Source organism: Xenopus tropicalis, chromosome 6, assembly GCF_000004195.4.
Source record: "Xenopus tropicalis strain Nigerian chromosome 6, UCB_Xtro_10.0, whole genome shotgun sequence".
In the NCBI taxonomy this organism is placed as follows: domain Eukaryota; kingdom Metazoa; phylum Chordata; class Amphibia; order Anura; family Pipidae; genus Xenopus; species Xenopus tropicalis.
The window spans coordinates 54,029,458-54,046,209 of record NC_030682.2 but is presented as its reverse complement, the minus strand read 5'-3'; the positions used below and the strand labels follow the sequence as shown (position 1 = coordinate 54,046,209).

Sequence of the window (16,752 nt, the reverse complement as noted above, 5' to 3'; positions counted from 1 at the left end):
TAAATATAAGTAAAGACGACTCATTGATGATTAAAAAGGCAGAAAGATGTAGGGGGTAGTAGTAAGGGACACTAATGATTATGAGAGGCTTGGAGACAGTTAAAAGATCCCTGTAATTATACAATGTTGAAAGGTGACCCACGATGCAATATAAAACAAAGATTGATACATTTTTGACAGATGCATGCTTGAGTGGTATTATCTCCCCTGATTTGAAAAGTCTGTTAAAAAAGGCTAATCCAAGGGCCCCTACTTTTTATTTATTGCCAAAACGTAAAAGTCTTGATTCACCAACTGGTTGTCCCATTGTCTCTAATCTCAATTCCTCTGCAACTGTTGGTTATATATATAGGTACATACTTGCAGAAAATCAGAATTTGGACACATGCTAAAGACACAACGCATTTTCTGAATATTTTGGAAGGTATGAGTAATAGTGATGAATCTACAATATTGTGTATAAGAGATTTGTACACTTCTATTAGCCATGATAAAGGGTAAGAAGGTATTATCGAATACCTTTCTCAGTCATCTATATCCACCCATGAGGTTCATTTTATTGCCAATTGTCTAGATTTTGTTCTAAAGAAAAAATATTTTAAATTTGGGGATCATTATTTCTTACAAACACATGGCACAGTATGGGAGCTAATATGGCTCTTGCCTAAGCTCATATCTTTATGCACAGATAGGTGAACACTTAAATTTTGTCACATCCCAGGTGTTGCAACATGATTAAACTTTGGAAAAGGTATGTGGATGATGTATTTATGTTATGGGAAGGTATTGAATCTGAATTAAAAGAATTTGCTGACTATTTGGATGATATTTGTAATTCTATAAAATTTACATAGGAATGGAGTATTTCCATGATAGGAATAACCTGTTGTTGTATTCAAGTTTTCACTCGCCAAGAGTTACCAAATGTTTGCCAAAAAGTCAGTATCTCAGGTTAAAACATATCATTAACACTGAGCATTTGTATGAGAGAAAGAATGAGGAATTAATAGTTAAACTGCGTGAAAAGGGCTATCCAAAGAGATTATTAATACAAAGTAAAAAATTGACAAATACAGTGGTTAGTAAAGATGCTGCCACAGGGGGAGGACCCTTAAGTTGCATTGTGAAATGCATAGGGAGCAGCCATGGTCTGATATGGGAACTACAGCCTTAAGTGCCATCACAGTATGATGTGGGAGCAGCATCAACATGACAGGATAGTCACACCTCCTGCTCCTCATAAAGTTGGGAGAACCACATCCCTTGGAGCAAGGAAAAAGGTTTTACTGGTTTACATCTGGGTATGGCCACTGTGCAGCTCAGCCTTTTATTTAGCCTCCTCTGCCTCCTTCATTCCTCTAAGCAGTTGTCTTCCATTGCCCCTGTCCTCCAGATTTCCCTCATGTAGCTGGTTTATGTAGCCCCCTTTCACCAGCTAATGGCTTTCTCTGTCCCTGAAAACCTAGCCACAATTACTTTGCAAGGCCATCCCTGTCCTCTAACTGCGGGGATGCATAATGTGTCCCTGATGCTAGATCATGCTGTTGGTGGTAGGCTACACAGCACCAGTGATACATGGGCCAACAAGCATGGGCAGGGACAGTATATTGTCTTTACTGCCCATTGGATCTCAATCTTACTGTTGATTGCATTATATGCAGTACTTCTTTCTACTCATATGTAAGTGAAACATTACTAAGATTTTGCTTATTGTTAATAATTGTACTAGAGACTATTTTTGTTGTTGCATCACATCTCAGAGATTTTGCTCAGACATTGTTGTTGCATGATAACCAGAGGGCAAGGTGATAAGTTGGAGTACAGAGTAAATGGTAAGCAAACTTAATAACCTTTTGTGTCTACTCTCATAGCATAGTTCTCCCTTCTTGCTGCTGCCACTCTCTCCTCATATGATCGCCCCATGCTCCCTCTTCCTATAATTGCACTTATGGTGCTGCCTTATCATACACTGCTTAATAGAATAGATGATGGCCACAATTTTGCCCCCCCCTCCAAATGTTGGGCCCTGGGCAGCCACCCCAATCTCCCTTATTACAATCCACCATTTGCATTTCTACTATCTGTTTACACAAAATATCTATGCACCTAGGATCTGTTTGCTAAGGGAAATTTTATATGGATCATCAAAAGAGCATCCATAGATGTGGAAAGTTGAAGTACATTACTCTATGATATAATGAAAGTTTATAATGATATAAACTGGCACGGTGTGACAATGCTTACTGTTTCCATATATCTTAATACTGCTAAAGGGGAGAATTGCCTTTTATGACCTTCTGGTTTACTGTGTGCATTGAGTGTGGCACATGCTGAAAAAGCAAAAATATAATTTACACTGTATGATACTATAGTAATATAATAAATAGAATAAAATAGAAAATGTCATTATGGATGTGCTATAAACTCTAAACCACAAAAAAAACTACACATGTATTTATTTTTTGATGCTCATTTTATTTGCCCATAACAGGAGCAGGTGGTTATACTATATGTATTAGGGGATCTGCAGGATCTTCTTATTCTTCAGCACCGCATTGTTCAGAATAAATTCAGTCCATAGAAATATTCTAGGGAAAGAAAGATATATTGTATTTTTTTGTACCAGAAATATTTTTAAGTAGAGCTAAACAGTTAAAAATGGTCATTATATATACACCAATTATATTGCAGAAAAGTGGTATAGCAAGCCTTGCTGAATCTTTGGGTTGGAATTTTTGGAGTTTTCCCTAAGACTGAGGCTCATAAGTTTTATCAGGTTCCATCCCAGACAAAGGTAATTTAAAGGAAACTATACACCTGGACATTTTAGGTATCTATAAAAATATTTTGCCTAAAAAAGTCCACATGTAAAACTCTGCATCATCTAAATAAAACTTTTGGTTAAAGAAATGCTTTCTAGAAGTATGTGCTGTTGGATAATCCTAAACAGAAAATTTTAAAAGTAAACCAAACTCCCCAAAATGAATTCTTAACCAACTTAATATCATATTAAGTAAACCATTAAAGTTTATTTCACATCTTTTACATTGAGCTACCATTTTGTAATAGTCTGTGTGCTCCCTGTAATTATAACAGGAAGAAGTGTGGGAGCAAAAGACATAACTCTGTCCATTCATTGGCTGATAGGGCCTAGCATGTATGCACCTTGGTACCCTAGCATGTATGCACCCTTAGTACTTAAAATGGCAATTTTCTATTTAGGATTACCCAATGGCTCATACTACTTAAAAAGTATATTTTTATGAAAATGGTTTATTTAGATGAAGCAAGGGTTTATATACAGTATGAGCTGCTAATGCAATATATTGTTATAGAGACCTACACTGTTTGGAAGTACAGTTTTCCATTAAGTACTAAGGGACACCTTCTGAATCATGTTTTTTACAGGGCACGCAAACAAACCAAGAACGCACATAAATGCTAGGTTACGTTAGCCAATAAATCAACAGAATTTTGTCTTTTACTTCCACATTTCATCCTGGTACAGATAGAGCTGCATTATTTCCTGTCAGGTGACCTCTGATGAAGCACACAGACTATTAGAAAATAATTGCTTAAGATAAACTCTCTAAATTCTAAATTTCCAAATATATATGTTCCAATTTGGCAAGATTCTTTAACAGTTCACTTTTTAGGATAAAAACTAGCTGTTGGATAAATTTTCATTCTGAGGTTATAGCTTTCCTTTAAGACATTACAGAACTTAATGGGAGTTTTGTTTGGTGGGTTAGTACATTCATTAGTGTATTAGGGGGTATATTTATCATGCTGTGTAAAAAGTGGAGTAAAACATTACTGGTGATGTTGCCCATAGCAGCCATTCAGATGCTTTGCTTTGGTTTTCTAGCTGTTGAAATCTAATTGCTTATTCGTTGCCCTGGGCAACATCACTGGTAATGCTTTACTCCACTTTTTACACAGCACAATAAATATACCCCTTAAACGTACATAGTTTTTAATGCCACTCTACATGCCAGAATTTCTTGACCTCCTAAATGTGTGTCACTGAGGTCTGTATTTATGTAAAATAATGGTGTATATCAAAGAGGACAGCCAAATTTCACCCAAGTTTTGCTGGACTATAAATCCCAGCATACACTAACATTTTTATCAGTGTTTTAAGCAGGCTGTTAGTTGTTGTCCAGCAACATCAGGGTTTAATGTCTGAAGCAAAATGAGACAATAAAAGTTTTCACCCAGCATTAAAGACCAGTGGCTAAATAGTATGCAAGTATTTTACTATGCAAGACCCCATGTTTTGATTTTGGAATTGATTCTGCAAACTTAGGTGCTAGCTCGCACAAATTCAATTTGATAAATAGTTTCCAAAGATTGATCCACAGGCTCCTTGATCAAGTAGTTTTGGTCAGGTAGTACTTTGTTCTATGACCTGGGCCTGAGTTCATTTTTTTTATTCATAATTATAAACTAACATTTACTTCAATTCAATTTTTTGTAGTTCATCTTGGCTGGGCATTAGGGATTTCTTAATTCATTTGTTTGAATTGGCCAATGGGTTATGGATCAAATTATTTGGACTAGAAAGATGGAAACCAAGTGACAGAGAAAGGAACAGGTTTTACTAGTGAGGTCATACGGTGGCCATTAAAACAAAGCAGATTTACTTTAGAGTATGGTTTTTGTTATGTATGCATTTGGGGGATCCCATCTCATCTAAAGCTTTTGTAGCATGGGTGCAGCAGTGAAAATACCTGGCAAAAGAACATCTATGCGCCTGCGCTTACATTTTTATGTGCCTTTTACTGTATGTCTGTTGTCTGCTTCTGAAGGTGGCTGGCATAGCAAGTAACCCGTTTGGATTGCACCAAGTTTTTATGTTATATTTGTTAAGTTGTAATTTTATGACCTTTTTATTAAAGACTATACTTGTACATAATATTTTAATGCTTTATTAATAAAACTTTGGCCTTGATATGCCAGAATTATTATCTATTTATCTATTGGCACTGCAACAGTCATGGGCACTATGTTAAACATTTAACTATTAAACTAACTCCTCATGTGCCAATGCCCCAAAAGGTCTCTATTTCTTAAACCATTCAGGGTTTAAGGTATTACTATTTTGTTTAAATTAAAATTATCCTATTTTGGGTAGAACACACAAGGCCCAGTGCTGTGCCGTAGGGCGGTAGCCTGAAACATTTACCAGACAAATAGTTGTTCTTCAGTGCTGCTTTCCTCTTCATGAAACTCATCTCCTCTCATCTTAAAAAGAACAAAAATATATAGTAATTATATATACAGTACTACAAAGCCTTACAGATTCCAAAGGTTAAAGGAGAAACAAAGTAAAAGTCACTTGGGGGTGCCAAAATGTTAGGCACCCCCAAGTGACTTTAACCGCTTACCTTTTACCCCGGGCTGGTGCCCCTGTTTAGAGAGAACAGCACCAGCCCAGGGTAGCTGCCTGCGCTTCCTCCTTTGTTATTCACTGCGCGCGCATGCGCAGTAGAGTGAAAAACCGAATTTAAACATTAAAGTCGACTTTTCACTCTACTGCGCATGCGCCGACCGCTGGCATTTCAGCAAACGGAAGCAGGAAGGAGGAAGTGATCCGCTCCATGTACCTCGGGCTGGTGCTGTTTTCTGCGAACAGGGGCACCAGCCCAGGTTACAAGGTAAGTGGTTAAAGTCACTTGGGGGTGCCTAACATTTTGGCACCCCCAAGTGACTTTGCCTTTCCTTCTCCTTTAAGGCAAGGTTTTTATGGTAGAAATAGGCATAAATATATACATTTCAATAATATGGAAACACAATCATCCAAGGACCACTTTTTGAGAAATGTATGTATGTGCAGTTTGCGACGCATTTAGGCTCTTCTGTTGAACAAGCTTATAAGTGCTGAACATGTGTCCTCCATATCCACCCATTATTGTACAGCACTGCAAAATATGTTGGCACTTAAAAATTACAGGTATGGAACCTGTTATCCAGAATGCTCCTGACCTGGGACTTTCTGGATAAGGGGTCTTTTCATAATTTGGATCACCATACCTTAAGTCTTCTAAAAGTCATGTAAACATTAATTAAACCCAACAGGATTGTTTTGCTTTCAATAAGGATCAAATACAAGGTAAAGGTGTGGGACCTGTTATCCATAATGCTGGGGACCTGGGGTTTTCTGGATAAGGAACCTTTTCATAATTTAGATCACCATACCTTAAGTCTGGTAAAAATATATTTGAAGGAGAGGGAAAGTCTTAATCATTGGGGGGGGGGGGGCAAAATGTTAGGCACCCCCTGCTGATTGAAATAACTTACCTAATACCCTGACCAGTGCTCCTGTTACCAGAAAAACTGCACTAGCCCGGGGTACCTGCGACTGAGTGATCCTCTTTCCTCTTCTGCCTTTGTGCAGCTCGTGCATGCACAGTAGAGTAAAAATCCGAACTCAAACAAAAAAGTTGTCTTTTTCACTCTACTCTGCATTAACCGGCCCCAGGATTCCAAAGATAGACAATGTAAGGAAGAGCATCACTCGGTTGCATGAACCCCCAGCCTGGTGCAGTTTTCAGCTAACAGGGGCACCAGCCTGGGGTATCTGGTAAGTGATTACAATCACTGGGAAGTGTCTAAACATGAAATAAACCCAACAGGATTGTTTTGCCTCCAATATAGATTCATCATATCTTTGTTTGGATCAACTACAAGGTACTGTTTTATTATTACAAAGAAAAAGGTAATGGCTTTAAAAAAATATTTATTATTTTATTAAAATAGAGTCTATAAGAGATGGCCCTTCTGTAATTTGGAGCTTTCTGGATAACAGGTTTCAGGATAAGGGGTCCCAACCTCTTTTTGTTATTAATAATAATAATAATAATAATAATAATAAGGTTAGAAATGTTTAATAGTACTCCTGCAGATACAAACTTCCTGCTGAACCCTGACCCCAGAAGAGAAAAGCAGAAAATGAATCACCTTCTAGCTCAGCACTGCGAAGCATTGCCTCTCGTTTTGAACCTGTAAGCCCTGAAATAAAACCTAAGAAAACAGAAAAACAGACTCTTGTTTTACAGGAATAAAAATAATTTCAATTAAATCACCAACCCACTCAAAGACACCTGCAAAAAATTAGAAACTTTTATTTAAACTTCTAGCAGCAAACTTTTAAATTCTCACCCTAAAGACCAGAGAATCACATAAATGTCAGTAAAGCAAAGGGATCACTTTCGGACTTCTACAAAAACTGGGATCAAAAGTTGACTAATAAAAGTTTGTCCTTTTTTTATAGAAGTCCTAAAGTGACCCCTTTGCTTTACTGACATTTATGTGATTCTCTGGCCTTTAGGGTGAGAATTTAAAAGTTTGCTTCTAGAAGTTTAAGTAGCAGTTGTATTTATATATCAAAAAGTAAAAACTGATTCACTCACTGATTTGTACAAAATGCAAAAATAAGATTTTATTTTTATTTCAGTCCCAAACTAGGACCTTTGTCTGGAAAAGAATACAAAAACTTTTCCTGATGAAATTTCTGGGTTGGGAGCAAAAGATCTAATAAAATCTCCTTTTTTTGCATTCTGTACGAATCATGCATGTGCAAGTTTATAATCATTTTGCCTTATACACTTATAACTAGGTAACTAGGATTATGCAAAAAAACCAAATATTTGGTGCAATAGTAATCCACTTAATTCATGCAGTCCAATTTATGCAATAAAATATTCCCTTTTTAGGCTAATGTCCCATGGGGAGATTTAGTCGCTGCAATTTTTAAAAAGCAAGTTCCAGCGACAAGTCACTCATCTTTTCCTAACAAGCGATTACTAGAGATTTCAACAGAGCGATTCTATTTCCCACAAATCCAGGTGTCATATTCCCCGTCCACAATTAGAAATTACATTCAGTGCAATGGGGAAATCACATTGACTTCTCAGTGGGTTTTACTTTCAGCGATTCCAATAGTTTTGAATAACAATACTTTCTTTCAATCACTTGAAAAATGGTCTCAGAGATTATCATTCAGATTGATAAGCGATTTGAAGTAGTATAATCCATTTAGGTACTGGCGCTGTATATTCTTCTCTATGTAGAGACAAAACGAGCAACATGACGCTGGAACCCACTTTTTAAAATATCACTACAAAAAATGGAATGGTTATTTGTAATATGATTACAAGGCATTGTTATTTGTATTATTTACAGCGTTAAAGGCCACTACCTGGTCATTTCTCCTCAAGGTCATTTATTAAGTCCCTGGGTTCCCAGCTGCAAGAAAGTCAAGCTACCATCTTTGTCCTACTCTGTTGGTTACTTTGCCTCTGATGTGCTTAGTTAGTCTAGCAGTGGCTGTTCTAGGAGTAGCTGTATCATTTCTTGTCCATAGTTCCATAGAGTTGCCACCTTTTCTAAGAAAAAAATACCAGCCTCTCTATATTTTATCTTCTGCCCTGTTAGTAACATTGCCATCAAGCATTATTTGTACTGACTATGCTGGTAAAATACTGACTAGGTGTAAATTCCACTTATCCTGAAGAAGTGTGCGTGTGTGTATTCTTTGGTCAAAAATGAGGGCAGGCCAAAAATGCTTAGTTGGTAATGCAAAAAGATATTCCTGGTAGACCACCAATCTGTGACTGGTATTAAAGTGATAATCAACAGTTTACGAGGTTAAAATGAAATTTAAATTCCTGTAAGGATGGCGTGATTGTGTATCCTGAATCCTCTGGAAAGAACCTCACCTTTTGCAAATTTTTTTGCAGAATGCGCTACCTCTTTCAATCCCCGGGCCTCTCTGTCCTCTATTTCCGCATCCGAAGAGGCCTCTGGTTGTGCCAGTGCAATTGCACAGAACACGGCAAGTAATACACCGAGGAATAATCCTTTGTTCATTCTGAAGAGAAATGCAATAACAGAAAGTTAAACAGTGGCTGCATATGTTACCCTTAAAATGTATGTCAACACTGTCACTCAAATATAGCTTCTTCAAATATAGTGGTACCATTGTTTACAGCATTATCAAGAGTTAAAGCTTGCTGGCAATGTTATCTGGCAATGGAATCTGAAAGTTACACATCTTTATAAATCCTTTCCCAACACTCCAAGGAAGAATTCAAGAAGATCTTCCAATGTATATCTGCCTGTATACCCAGATGTATTTCCTTTGAAAGGTACGGAACCAGTTATCAAGAATGCCTGGGACCTGGGGTTTTCCAGATAAGGGATCTTTCTATTATTTAGATCTCCATACTAAAAATAATTTAAACATTAAATATATTGAAAAGGATTGATTCATCTTATCATCATTTATTTATATAGTGCCAGCAAAGCGCTTCAAAGTAAATTTAAACAAACAGGGATTTAAAAAAGTTTAACAAACAATGGTATACAGAGTAAAATAGGGTCTGAGAGCCCTGCTCACAAGAGCTTACAATCTACATGGGTTAGGGGTACATTGAAACAAAAGGAATGTGGATATTGATTGATGATCTATGATACATATATAAATGTCTGATCAGCTTAGATACAATGCATATGCTTGCCTAATCTGATAGGTCATTAGGGAGCGTTTCAAGGTTTGGAAAGAAGGGGAGAGTCTGATGGGCCAAAGCAGAGAGTTCCAGAGATAGGCAGAAGCCCAGGAGAAATCTTGCAGTCGGGAATGGGAAGGGGTGATGAGAGGAGATGAGAGGCGAGGCAGAATGTAGGATATGTGAAGGAGTGTATTTTGTGTGAGATATAGGGAGGGGCTTCATTAGTAAAGGCTTTATGTGTAAATTTGAATTTTATTCTAGAGGAGATTGGGAATCAGTCACGAGATATGCATAGTGGAGCGAACGATGTAGAACGATGAGATAGATTAATGAGTCTGGCAGAAGCATTTAGAACAGATTGGAGTTTGGAAAAGCAATGTGTTGGGATGCCTGTAAGGCGTAAGTTACAGTAATCAAGGCAGGAAATGATGAGAGACTGGATGTGTGTTTAGTTGTGTCAAACTGAGGTAAGGGCGTATTCAGGCAATGTTGCACAAAAATGACAAGATTTGCCAAGTGATTGGATGTGTGGTGTAAAAGACATTGGGAGTCTAAGATAATTCCTAGGCAGTGTGTCTGAAAGGTAATGTTATTGACTGAGTGAAATCAGAGGGGCAGGGGAGGATTTTGGAGGAAATATAATGAATTCTGTTTAAGAAAGATTTAGTTTCAGATGGCATCCAGGAGAAGATGGCAGACAGGCAATTTATAACTTGGGAAAGCACAGAAGGAGAGAGGTCAGGAGTAGACGGGTAGAGTTAGGTGTCATCAGCATAAAGGTGGTACTGTAGTCCAAATTGCTTAATAGGTTTCCCTAGAGAAGTTGTATAGATGTATCTCCAATAAGAGTGAATTATATCTAAGTTGGGATCAGTACAAGGTACTGTTTTATTATTACAGAGAAATCATTATTAAACATTTGATGATTAAAGATACTGGAAAATGACCAGAGACTGAAATCTTAAAAATTTCCCATTGTGATCTTTTTAAGTGACGTGATTGTGTTAAACAGTGAGATCCAATCCTAGTAAGCCATGTATGCCCAATAAGTCACCATTGACAGCTTTTGTGCTTTTGTATTAGATGCCTCTAAGTACATTCCCTTTTATAGTTCAGGTTCACTGCTATAGTTATATAAATGCAATAGCCTTTTAATCCTACTGAAATTGCAAATTAAGAACATCCCTTGGAAATCATGGATACACTGTTGACATAAGCAAAATGATTCCCAGTCCCCACCAGTAATACTGCAGAGGGTTACCATGTTTGCTTGAGTTTATTTAAGTTTCTTTTGAAGTTAGCATCAGGAAAGGATTATAATGGGGTTTTTTGTTGCAATGCACATTTTAGGTCATGTAAATTATTCATGTGGGAATGTAGAAGTTGGTAATGGAAGAAATTTGGATTGCAATGAGCATTTCTCAATCACTTGTTAAAGGGAGCATATTCTATTAAAAGCAAGCAAGCAAGTGAATTATACTCCTCCAAATATAGAAGGACTGGGCTGAGAAAAGTTATGTTTTGAGTTACTTCATTGAACATATCTCCAAACTACCCATCGCTTTGTGCCCAGGCTGTGCAGGAAAGCCTGTGGCGCTCATCTATTTAAACTATAGGATAGGAACCAATCTGCAACTATACTGACCTCACAGGAAACCACACATTATACATTTACTTGTGTTAATACATGACTATGATTAAATACCCACCTCCTACTGTGCTTCTGAAAAGGGCCATTAGGACATGCCCAACACTGACAGGGACCAGAGGCGGTCTATGGGAAGCTTAAATACAGGGGTCACTTTCAAAGATAATGGTAATTTTTAGCCTATATTGAACCTGACACCATATAGTATGGCATTATGCTACCTGCTTGCAGCGTATAATGTATATGTGGGGCACATCACTTCTTTTTAGAATCATGCTAAAAGAGGAGGTCCCTACCTTCTCATATCACCTTCCCATAACTTGTGTAGCTCTAGATCGTTCATAATGATATCTATTAGGAGTACTACTGGGTGTGGCGTGAATACTGAGGGTGTTTTGGTGGTATAGGAAGTAACTATTATGTTGGACAAGGAGAGAAAGAAAGAAAGAAAAGGACAGAGCAGAAAGTAAAAATGTCCAGAGGGATTAAAAAAACAGAAGGGAAAAAGTATTGGACAGAGGGGCATAGAAAAGGTGAAACACAATAAAAATTAAAAAACACTATATAACTGAAATAAGGTTTTGATCTTGGATGATTGTTTCCACCCATAGATACTGATGTGCATTTTTCTGAAGCTTAAATTTCTGAAAACCTGTCTGCCAATGAAGAAGAATGCTATAAAAGGAAAAGCGCACTTACCTTCCCAAATGTAGTTGTCTTTCAATAGCAGAAGTGAAAGGTAATCAGTGTATAGATTTGTACTCTTTTGTCTTATTGTGCGGATTTTATACTATTCCCTGTACTCATTTGTGTTTACACTATCTGATGCAATCGAGTCAGTCAAGCTTTGCTTGATGCTATGGGCTCATGACAAACTATTTACACTTCAAATTAAGCTTTACTCTGGCCCTCCAGCCTTTCATTGATTGTTTAGTTATATCATTGACTTTGTATTTTTAGTCACAGAATGAGTACAATGAACCAGATATATGTTCTGCTCCCTTAACAAGTATGGGACACACAGTACTACTGCAACAATGTTTGATTCATTTTAGTCTTCTTTCCTTTCTTGATTTCATCCTGATTTCTGATTTCATTATAAATGTAGGCATTTGTGAACCACTTGGCTCCCTGGCCAGCCCAGCATAAACTAGATGAGTGGCCTGGACATTTTCTTTAGAACCTCTTGACATTCATAGTGTCACAAGTAAGACAAAAAAAAAACAGATGTGGAAGGCCAAATAAACACTTGTTGTAGATATTTATGAATATACTCTTTCATGGTCTGTATTTCCCCAAGAGACAAAGTGTAAATTCAACAATGGAAAGAAGTTAATTTAGCAGTAATATAAACTGAAGGGCAAGCAGGGGCTCAATTTTTTTAACAGCAGAAAAAGTATCTGTAAGAAGCTGTTTATGTTCAATTTACATGGTCTTGGAGCTCCTTGTTGATTTATAATATCCTTATATTTTACAATAAGGGTATATTATTCACTATATAATGCTGTTTTAGTAGCATTAGACTTTTTAATATGCCCATGGTTATCAGCAAATATAGGCAAAGTGGGGCACTTGCCCCCATGGACTTTTACATACATCACAACTGAAAGCCTACTGTCCCAGATCACTGTTTAAATATCCCATGTTACTCTACTTGTCCTTGGTTCTTCTCAGCTTCCTGCCCCTTGAGAAAAAAATCCAAGATGGCTATGTGTTCCACAGTGGAATGTCCACTTCTGTATTTAATTATATTACTTGCATATCATAGGATATGCAGATAATCCATTTTCCTTAGAAATTATACTGGCATGTCTGGGGCTAAAATGCCCATTGTTTATTTTATTTAGTGATTATACCTTGTTTGGGGTTAATATGCAGATAATCCATTTCCTGTAGTGATGAGCAAATCTGTCCCGTTTATATTTACCAAACAATTTGCTAATTGTGCAGAAGATTTGCTGCAAAAATGTTGCGCATCAAAATAAATATTTTGCACACAAAATTGTTAGACTTGTGTCATTATTTTTTCAACGCCAAATTTTGTTGCCCGTTTTGCAAAACAATTCGACAGATGCAAAACATGGAAACTCGCCACAAATCCATGCCTGCCAAATTATTTCGCCCATCACTAATTTCCTGTAGTAATTATACTGGCACGTCTTGCATATGTTTTGGGTTGGGTATGGTAATAAGGAGTGTGTTAAATAAGGGATGTGTTGATAAATTTTCCCCACTTGCCTGGTACTCAAGACATCCCAGTATCTTCCAAAGTAAGAAGTATCCTCACCCCCAAAGTCTCATACTAAAACAACATGAAACAGAGTCTGTCCAGGCACCCAAGGTAGGTATGTATGTATAACTTTATTTATAAAGCGCCACAAGGGTACGCAGCACTGTACAATTTTACAAAATACAAAATTACACACAGGGAGGACAAATGTTATATTAAATACAATAAATATATATACAGTAAATACGCAGGGAATAAGTACCATTTGGTATGAGACACAGTGGGAAGGAGGTCCCTGCCCTGTAGAGCTTACAGTCTAAGTGGAGGAGGAGGCTCTGAGAGGAGCGGAGGAGACGACCAGGAATGCGCAGAGAGACCAGTAAAGAAATGTAGTGAGGAGCAGAGGAGTGAAGGGCTTTGAATGTTAGCAGAAGGATTTTGTAAGCTAACCTTTGCTTAACAGGCAGCCATGCTAGAGAGTGGCTGAACAGGTTCCCTCTTAGGAGAAAGCAGGAGGATCCTGGCAGCAGAGTTTAAGACTGATTGCAGGGGACAGAGGTGGGAGTCTGGAAGGCCGGTTAGTAGGAGATAGCAGTAATCTAAGTGGATAAGGGCATGGATTAGTGTTTTAGCTGTTACATGTGAAAGAAAGGGGCGTATCTTGGCAATATTGCGGAGGAAAAAGCAGCAGGTTTTGGCAGTGTTATTAATATGGTTAGAGAAGGAGAGTGACTGGTCAAAGACTACCCCAAGGCAGCGCGCTGAATTAACAGGGTTAATGGTCATGTCGTTAATAGTGATGGTGAAATGAGGAGAAGGGCTAAGTCGGGGCAGGAAACCATGAGCTCTCTTTTAGCTAGGTTAAGTTTGAGGTGGCGTTGGTTCATCCAGGAGGAGATAGCCAGGAGGCAGTTAGCAATCTGGGTTTGAACATCAGAGGTTAGTGCAGGGGTGTCTAAATATATCTGGATGTCATCTGCATATAAGTGATATTTAAGACCAAAAGAAGAAAAAAGGTCTCCTAAAGAGAGAGTGTACAGGGAGAACAGCAAAGGACCAAGCACAGAGCCCTGAGGCACTCCCACACTAAGCGGAACCGGGGTAGAGGATTTGTTAGCAAGAGCGACAGAGAAGGAGCGGTTAGAGAGATAGGAAGAGAACCAGGATGCAGCCTGATCCCGGATACCCAGAGAATAGAGAATTTGCATAAGGACCGAATGGTTGACAGTGTCAAAAGCAGTCTGGAGATCATTTGCCACTCTGCATAAGGCTGTCTTAGTGGAGTGCGCAGGCCGAAAACCAGACTGCATAGGGTCCAACAGATTATGGGTGCAGAGGAAGTTAGTGCCTTTTTAAGAATGGGTTTGACATATGCTAGTTTGAATAGAGAGGGAACAGTACCAGAAGCCAGAGAGGAATTGAATATGTGGGTAAGAGCTGGAGTAAGTGCAGGGGCACATAGTTTTAGTAGCGATGAAGGCATAGGATGATCCAGTGAGCAGGTAGTAGGAAGAGAGGATCGGAGAAACTTCAGACACTGTTACGAGATCAAAGGAGCTGAGTACGGAGAGAGGAGATTTGGGATGGTTCAGATTACTGGTATCTGAAGGTTGGGAAAATTGTTTGCGGAAATAATCGACTTTGCTTTTAAAGAAGTCAGCAAAGTCCTGGGGTGTATGTTCAGATACGATTGATTTATTAGGTGAAGGATTAAGTAGTGAGTTAGATATGGAAAATAAGCGCCATGGGTTTGATTTATTATTATTTACAAGTGTGTTATAGTATACTTGCTTGGCCTGGGATAGGGCAGTATTGAAACACACCATAAGAAATTTATAGTGGAGGAAATCCGCACCTACAATTTTTGGAATCCTAGGCAGAAATAACCCAAGATTCTTGGGTATTAGCAAATTTAAACAGGAACTACAGGATGGAATTTGCTTCAAAGCTTCCTGGGGGTAATTTTTGCTTCACCTAAATCCCAAAAATTAAACAAGGTCAGCAAGTAATGGAACATCTTTTGGTGAAGAGAATGGTGGTTCACGTGCCAGTCCGTGCAAGAACTAACGGGTTCCATTCTCCATACTCAACCCAAGATGTCTGAACCAATTTGTAAAGGTTCAGCCTTTCTAAATGGAATCATACAAATTAAAATGTTTCAGTGGCAGTAAAACACCAAAGGCATCTAAGATTTGCATAGAAAAAATCTGCATTTGCAATTTACTTGTCTCCCCTTCAGCTTGTCAACATCATCACAAGCCTTTTCAAAGGTCTTTGTGGTAGTTATTGCTTGGCTAAGAAAAAGGTCTAGAAATCTACCACTATCTGGAGACCTCCTTCTTATTGCCAGGACCAGAGATAAAGCCATCCAACAATGTGACTTAACAATTCTGAAAAGTAGGCAGGATAATAAACACAAGCTAGAGTCATTTAGATCAATCCCAATCCTTTATTTTCCTTGGTGTATGGATAGACATAAAGAACAATATTGTGAAGCTGTCTTGGGAAAGAATGTTGTAAAGAACTACAAAAATTTGCAAAAGCCATTTATTTAAGTCCTCAAACAACAGTGATGCAAATTATAAAACTGCTAGGTCTTATGGCTTTAAGCACTGGGCTAATCAAATAGGCCAGGCGGAGGATGAGACCTGTCCAGCACCATTTCCTGCTTCACTGGGCCAAGTTTCTAAAAGACTGGTCACAGTTAATCTCAACCATCCTTAATCAAAAGGGCTCAAGAGTGGTGGCTAAAATAAGAAAATCTCTTAAAATGTTTACTACTGGAAGAGCCTTCCTGGGTAGAAATCTATACAAATGCCTCAGCCTCAGGTTGGGGAGCCATTCAGTCCAAGGTTCTAGGAAAAAAAAAAATAAGAAAGACACCCTTGAATAAACTGGAAATATACCAGTTTAAAAAATAAAAATAAGACCCCAATCCCTAAAATTCCTACCATAGCCCTACTTAACCTGGAACTTGACCTCCTAAAATACGCCCAAAAAACACTGGTAGTACACTTTCTAGAAGTGGCAAGATTGCTAATCGCACAAAGATGGAAATCAGATACTATTCCTGATATGACTGCAATGGTGAACCTACTAGATTTAACTGAAAAATTGGAATTCTTTGATTCAAGAAACAGAAACTCAGTGAGCTCACATCATAAAAAATGGTCAAGCTGGGAAAATTATAAAGCTCGTTAATGAATATTATACTAACACTGTATCAATAGGCCCGGTTTCTTGTTCTATCTAGTTTAATGTACTTACTTATGTGTCTCCTAATTCTTCTTTTTTTTTTTTTCTCTTTTTTCCCTCTCCTTTTCTATCTTTCCCTTCTCTCTCCTGTTTCTCTATCCTCT

At 38.0% G+C, this 16,752-nt stretch overlaps 1 non-coding gene across 1 annotated transcript; it reads right to left on the bottom strand.

Annotated features, from left to right (window-relative positions):
• Positions 1-2,454: 2,454 nt before the first annotated feature.
• Positions 2,455-11,970, bottom strand: LOC100489132. Its single transcript, XR_004223304.1, has 5 exons — positions 11,863-11,970; positions 8,724-8,875; positions 6,964-7,026; positions 5,189-5,247; positions 2,455-2,588 (listed from the first exon to the last, which is right to left on the bottom strand). It is a non-coding gene; the product is annotated as an uncharacterized LOC100489132 (transcript).
• Positions 11,971-16,752: the final 4,782 nt, after the last annotated feature.